The following is a 6,748-nucleotide window of genomic DNA, read 5'->3' on the forward strand; positions in this document are numbered from 1 at the left end:
GGCCCGCGTGTTAGTGATGCGGGCCAATTTAATGCTTCTCAATGGCAACAGATTAAACAGGTCAGATAAATGGCTGGGTTTTACCTAACATTGCCAAGAATTGGCCCTCCATCCACACAGAAGGCTACTTGCAGGCGGGTTGTAGCCCAATGTAAACTGACTTCCTATTATTGGGATTTGGGGGATTCCTGGGAGTATTCATGTAATTGGGATTTTTCATCTGGGCCCATGTACTTTTCAAATTTGATTACCTAGCACATCGAGTGTTTCTTGAAACTCCTGAATCGGTCCGCTTACCAAAAAGCTGTCCAAAAGCACCAATTCTGGCAGCATTTCTGCCCCTTTTTCATTCTTCCTGGAGATGTGTCTGTGCTCCATTATTAAAAAAGAAAAAAAAAAACCCAACCCTACTTGCAATGATTTATTATCTATGTGTTTTACAGTTAATTACCATAGCAATGAGATTTATACTGATACTCAAACATATGTCTAAAATTTTTATTGAACGAGTCTGCTAATGTAATTATTTTTAAACTCTCCTAATAAAACTTTCTACTAACAATATTACTGTAATTTTTATGTCCTTAAATTTTTTCTCATAGACAAGCTACATACATGTTCTTTTCGGGGGGAAAGTGGCTTCTTATTAGCATGGCAGGGCCATGGTCTTCGCTAACAAAACTGATAGACTCTATCATACAGTAGAAGTTAAAGCCCTTGGTCTCTGAGAATGTTAATGGTTGGGGATTTGGAAGCTAGGGTTGAGTCCTCACAAACCATGACTTCAATCCTACCAGGGAGAAGCAAGATCTAGGTGGGGGCAACTAAGAAAATGGTTGTTGGCTCAACACTTTGATGAATTACTAGGCTTGAATGCTGAGGGTAAACAAGGAGAAGTGTACCACTGGGATCATCTAAAATCATCATGAGTAGCAGACTGCCCAGAAAGCTGTCACTGGTAAATGTTCAGGCTTTAAAGAACAGTTGTAGGTGATTTCATTTAAGTGCAAACACTTTCTCTCTGAAGCCCTTTATCTTTGACCCAAAGGACCCAGGTTGTTCTGACAAGATCTTGGTCTAGAGCAGGTTTCTCAACCCTGGCACTACTGACATTTGGGCCGGATAATTCCTTGCAATGGTGCTGTCCTGTTCATCGGAGGATGTTTAGCAACATCCCTGGCCTCTACCCACTAGATGCCAATAGCACTTCCCACCGGTTGTGACAACCGAGTCTCTGCAGACATCGCCAAATGTCCCCTAAGGAGTAAAATCACGCCAGCTTGAGAACCACTTGTCTGAACGAACCCCTGTCCCTTTCCTCCCCATAGACCTTTCCTCAGGGCTCTTTGGGCTTCCTCACAGAATGGCTGCAGGGTTCCAAGAAGGAGTGTTCCAAGAAGATAAGTCTCAATGAGCAATTACTTATCAAGCCTCTGGTATTATCAAATGTGCCAATGTCCCATTGGTCAAAGCAAGTTATATGGCAAAACCAGCGTCGGTATGGTATGGGACCACATATGGGTGTCAATACTAGGTCCGCTAGTCCACCAATGGTCTACCACAGTGTACTTCTTGGACAGAATGTGGAGTTGAGAGGGCCTCCAGGAAAATGGAACACACGTACAAAGACTGAAGACTCAGGATGAATTGAACATATGCCATACGTATATGTGATCTCAGAATTTGGACGTATTGTAAAATACTCATTATTTGAAGATAAAATGCTAGGGGAGAAAATAAGATATTTCCTTTGTTGGCTTCTACCTTCACTGACTCATCAATAGGGCTAATATGAGAAAACACTGATTTGAGTTCATGAACAGTTTCTCATCATGTATTCCGCACATCATTTAGCCAAGATCTTTGTATATAGTTAGAGCCCTCAATATTTGCAGAATGAATTTATTCCCAACTATCCCAGGCTGAGAAATGGAAGAAATGGCCCAAAGTTACATGGCTAATAAAAGGCAGCAAAGGAATCAGAATGCAGGCCTTTGAACTCAGTCCTTTTCTCTCCAGAACGGTGCTGTCCAAAAGAAGTAAAACGCAAGCCACATACGTAATTTACATTTTTTGTAGCCATATTTAAAAAGAGTAAAAAGCAACCAGTGGTGTTATTTTAATGACACACTTTATTTAACCTAATATGTCCCAAATGTTATCACTCCTACATGTAATCAATATAAAAAAAATTAATGAGATGTATTGCATTCTTTTTTTTGCTCATATGAAGTCTTTGAAATCCAGTGTATACTTTACAACTACAGCACATCTCAGTTTGGACTCACTGTATTTCCAGGGCTCAACAACCACCTGTGGCTAGCGGTTGCTATAAGAACAAGGAGCTCTAGAACATTGGTTCTTTTTATTTTATTTTTTTTTAAAAGATTTTATTTATTTATTTGACAGAGAGAGAGTTAGCGAGAGCAGGAACACAAGCAGGGGGAGTGGGAGAGGGAGAAGCAGGCTTCCCGCGGAGCAGGGAGCCCGATGTGGGGCTCAATCCCAGGATCCTGGGATCATGACCTGAGCCGAAGGCAGACGCTTAACCGACTGAGCCACCCAGGTGCCCCTAGAACATTGGTTCTTAAGAGCAGTGCCAAGACACCCTGATGCAGCCGTTCGATTGGGTGTTTTTCTTAGGAGTGTGGCAAATAATTGCTAACCGATTATAAACTGCTAGAGTTTATAAATAATTTACTTTAAAATGCAAGTTAAAATAAATACAAGTTTATTAGTGACATTTTCACTCATCAAGTTTTTTTCTGATTTTTATTTCTATATCATTTCCTTTTATTTTCTATCATTTAAAGAAAAAAAATTTTTATAGAGAAGAGTAGAATTAACATCCATAAACCTATCACCTAGATTTAGCAGCTATCAAAATTTTGCCAGATTTGGTGTGCCTGGGTAGCTCAGTCAGTTAAGTTCCCGACTCTTGATTTCAGCTCAGGTCATGATCTCAGGGTGGCGAGATCGAGCCTCTTGTGGAGCCCTGTATCAACCCCCACATCGACCCCCACATGGACCCCACCCCCCACCGTATCCAGCCCCACTTAGTGGGCTCAGTGGGGAGTCTGCTTCCCCTCCCCCCCCACTGCCCCTCTCCCACTTGCATTCTCTCTCTCTTAAATAAATAAAATGAATCTAAAAAAAATTGCCATATTTGCCTCATCTGTTTCGTCTGACTAAATTACAGTCATTTTATATTCACCTCTAAATTCTTTAGTCTGTGTCTATAAAAAGATAAAGATATCACACCATATATAAAAAGTAACTCAAAATGGACCAAAGCCCTAAATGTAAGAGCTATAGCTGTGAAATTCTCAGAAGAAAAGGTAACCCTTCATGACCTTGGGTTAGGCAACGATCTCTTTAATATGACACCAAAAGCACAAGCAACAGCAACAACATAAATAGATAAACTAGAAATCAAACTTTTAAACTTTTGTGTTTCAAAGGATACCATCAAGAAAGTAAGGACAACCCAAAGCACGGGGGAAAATGTTTGCAACTGATCTGAAGAGGGAACTATATCTAGAATGTATAAAAAATGGCCATAACCCAATGAAAGACAAATAATTTATAAAATGGGCAAAGGAATCTGCACATGGATGTTTATAGCATCTTTATACATAATTGCCAAAAACTGAAAGCAACCAAGATGTCCTTCAGTAGGTAAATGGATAAACTGTGATACATCTAGACAATGGAATATTATTCAGTACTGAGACAAAATGTGCTATCAAGCCATAAAAAGACACATAGGAACCTCAAATGTATATTACTAAGTAAAAGAAGCCAATCTGAAAAGGCTACATAGTGTATGATTCCAAGGATGCAGATGTTCTGGAAAAGGCAAGACTAAGGAAACAGTAAAAAAAAAAAAAAAAAAAAAAAAAAAGATCAGTGGTTGCCAGGGGTTGGGGAGAGGGAGGGATGAAGAGACGGAGCACAGAGGATTTTCAGCACAGTGAAATTACCCTGTATGACGCTACAATGGTGGATCCATGTTGTTATACATTTGTCCGAATCCTTAGAATGTACACCACGAGCAGTGAACCCTAACGTAAACTATGGATCTGGGTTGATAGTAATGTGTCATTGTTGGTTCATCATTTGTAACAAATGTGGTACAGGGTGGTGATGGTCAGGGAAGCTGTGCTGTGTGTGGAGGCAGGGGGTATATGGATGGGAACTCTCTGTACTTTCCACTCGATTTTGCTGTGAACCCAAAACTGCTTTTTTTTTTTTTTTTTAAGATTTTATTTATTTATTTGACAGAGGGAGTGACAGTGAGAGAGGAAACACAAGCAGGGGGAGTGGGAGAGGGAGAAGCAGGCTTCCCGCAGAGCAGGGAGCCCGATGCGGGGCTCGATCCCAGGACCCCGGACCATGACCCGAGCCGAAGGCAGACGCTTAACGACTGAGCCACCCAGGCGCCCCCCAAAACTGCTCTTTAAAAAAAAAAACCAAAACGCCAACAAAGTACATTTAGAAATAAAAAAAAGAAAAGAAGCAAAGGATCTGAATAGATATTTCTCCACAGAAGATATACAAAGGGCTAACAAACACATGAAAAGATGATTGATCAGCATCATTAGCCATCGGGGGAAAAGCATACGAAAACCAGAGTGAGATACCATTTCATATCCACTAGGATGGCCATAATCAAAAAGACAGGTAAGACAAATGTTGGTGAGAATGTGGAGAAATTAGAACCCTCATTCGCTGCTGGCGGGAATTGAAAATGGTGCCACTGCTTTGGAAAATTGTCTGGCAGTTCCTCCAACAGTTAAACACAGAATTACCATATGACCCTGCAATTTCACTCTTAGGTGTATAGCCGAAAACTGAAACCGGGTGCTCAAATAGTTGACATGAATGTTCATAGCGGTACTATTCACAATGTCAAAAGATAAAAACAACCCAGATGTCCATGAACTGATGAGTAGCCAAACAAAATGTGATGCCTCCACACAATGGAATATCATTCAGCCATAAAAAGGAATGAAATTCTGATACATGCTATGACGTGGGTGAACCTTAAAAATAGTATGCTAAGTGAAAGAAGCCAGTTACCACAGAGGACCACATATTGCTTGATTCCATGTTCAGAATAGGCAAGTCTATAGACAGAAAGTAAATGAGGTGTCGCCAGGGGCTGGGGGCTGGGGGCACTAGCGGGTGACGGTTAAGGGGTGTGGGGTTTCTTTTGGGGGTAATGAAAATATTCTAAAGTTCTAAAATGGATTGTGGAGATGGATGCACAACTATGTGAATATACTAAGAGCCATTGAATTTTGCACTTCAAATGGGCAAATTGAATGGTACATAAATTACATCACAGTAAGAGTGGTTCAAAAAAAAAAGATAAGGACATTTTTCTTGGGGTGCCTGGGTGGCTCAGTCGGTTAAGCGGCTGCCTTCGGCTCAGGTCATGATCCCAGGGTCCTGGGATCGAGCCCCACGTCAGGCTCCCTGCTCAGCGGGGAGCCTGCTTCTCCCTCTCCCTCTGCCTGCCGCTCTGCCTACTTGTGCTCTCTATCTCTCTGTCAAATAAATAAATAAAATCTTAAAAAAAAAAGGACACTTTTCTTCATGATTCCAGCACCACGATCACATCTAACATATTAACATGTCATTGTCCTGCTATCAGTCATACTGAAGCTGATCACTGGTTTAAGGTGGTGACAGCCTGAGTTCTCCACAATAAGGCTTTCTACCCTACAAAATGCTAGTTTTCCAGTTCTATCATTCCTTCCTGTCTACAAACACTAGCTGGAATTCCTCAGTAAAGAAGAGCTTAAAAAACCAAAAAAAAAACCCCAAAAACAGAAGAGCTTCCCTTCATCTTCTGGGGCTCCTTGGTTACCCCAAAATAGAGTTCGTACTGGAAATGCAAGACAAAAGTTTCATTTTCTTTCCCTTTAATTATCAATCTTCAGAGAAAGGGGTTTGGTGTCTAAATGCTCCCTCCCACTAAAAGGGCCCAGAGATCCTTGTGGATTTGGTAGATCCAAGGTCTGGGGCAGGGAAGGGACATTGTGAGCCAGGACATCTTGCCTCAGCTATATCAAAGACAAGGAGGAGTATGTCCAGAGGATAAAGAAACCAGCTTGAAGGAGTTGCTACTGATCAAAGGTAGGACAGTGTGAGCAGCAAAAATTCGTGGAATGATAATTGCCTGAAATGTACCAAATATGTTAAAATCAATGAGTCTACAATGACACTCAATTAAATGAAAACCAGAACAAAACAAAGAGAAGTAAACCTCACTTGAACCCAATGAAGAGGAATATTAGACTAAGTCCTTTCCATGAAAATTGGCCATTAAAGAGTAAGCTTTCTTGAGAGGCAAAGTGCAGATGGAATTAACTGATTTCTTGGGTAGTTACATATCATCTGATGCTTTCCATGTAGGTCAGATCAGTCACTTCTGGAAATTAGATCAAAGATAAAGGCTCTGGTGCCCTCAGTGGGCTTAAGAGAGCTAGATACAGCACACATAATTCAAGCAGAGGAGTCAAAGGCATGGAATTCCCAACCGGGGTGTGTAGATAGGAGCATGAGGAGGTTTTACAGCAGTGGAGCTGGAAGCTTCTTAAATGGGATACACCATTTGCATTGTTGTGAGAAGGTGGGGTAATGTTCTGATGAGAGGAGCAACAGGGTCAGTTAAACTGAGCTTCATTTTAGCGTGAGCCAAACTGACAGAGTAAAGGGTCTAAATTAAGTAGGGACCAAT

Source organism: Leptonychotes weddellii, chromosome X (genome assembly GCF_054177405.1).
Source record: "Leptonychotes weddellii isolate Sample4059 chromosome X, ASM5417740v2, whole genome shotgun sequence".
NCBI classification, from domain to species: domain Eukaryota; kingdom Metazoa; phylum Chordata; class Mammalia; order Carnivora; family Phocidae; genus Leptonychotes; species Leptonychotes weddellii.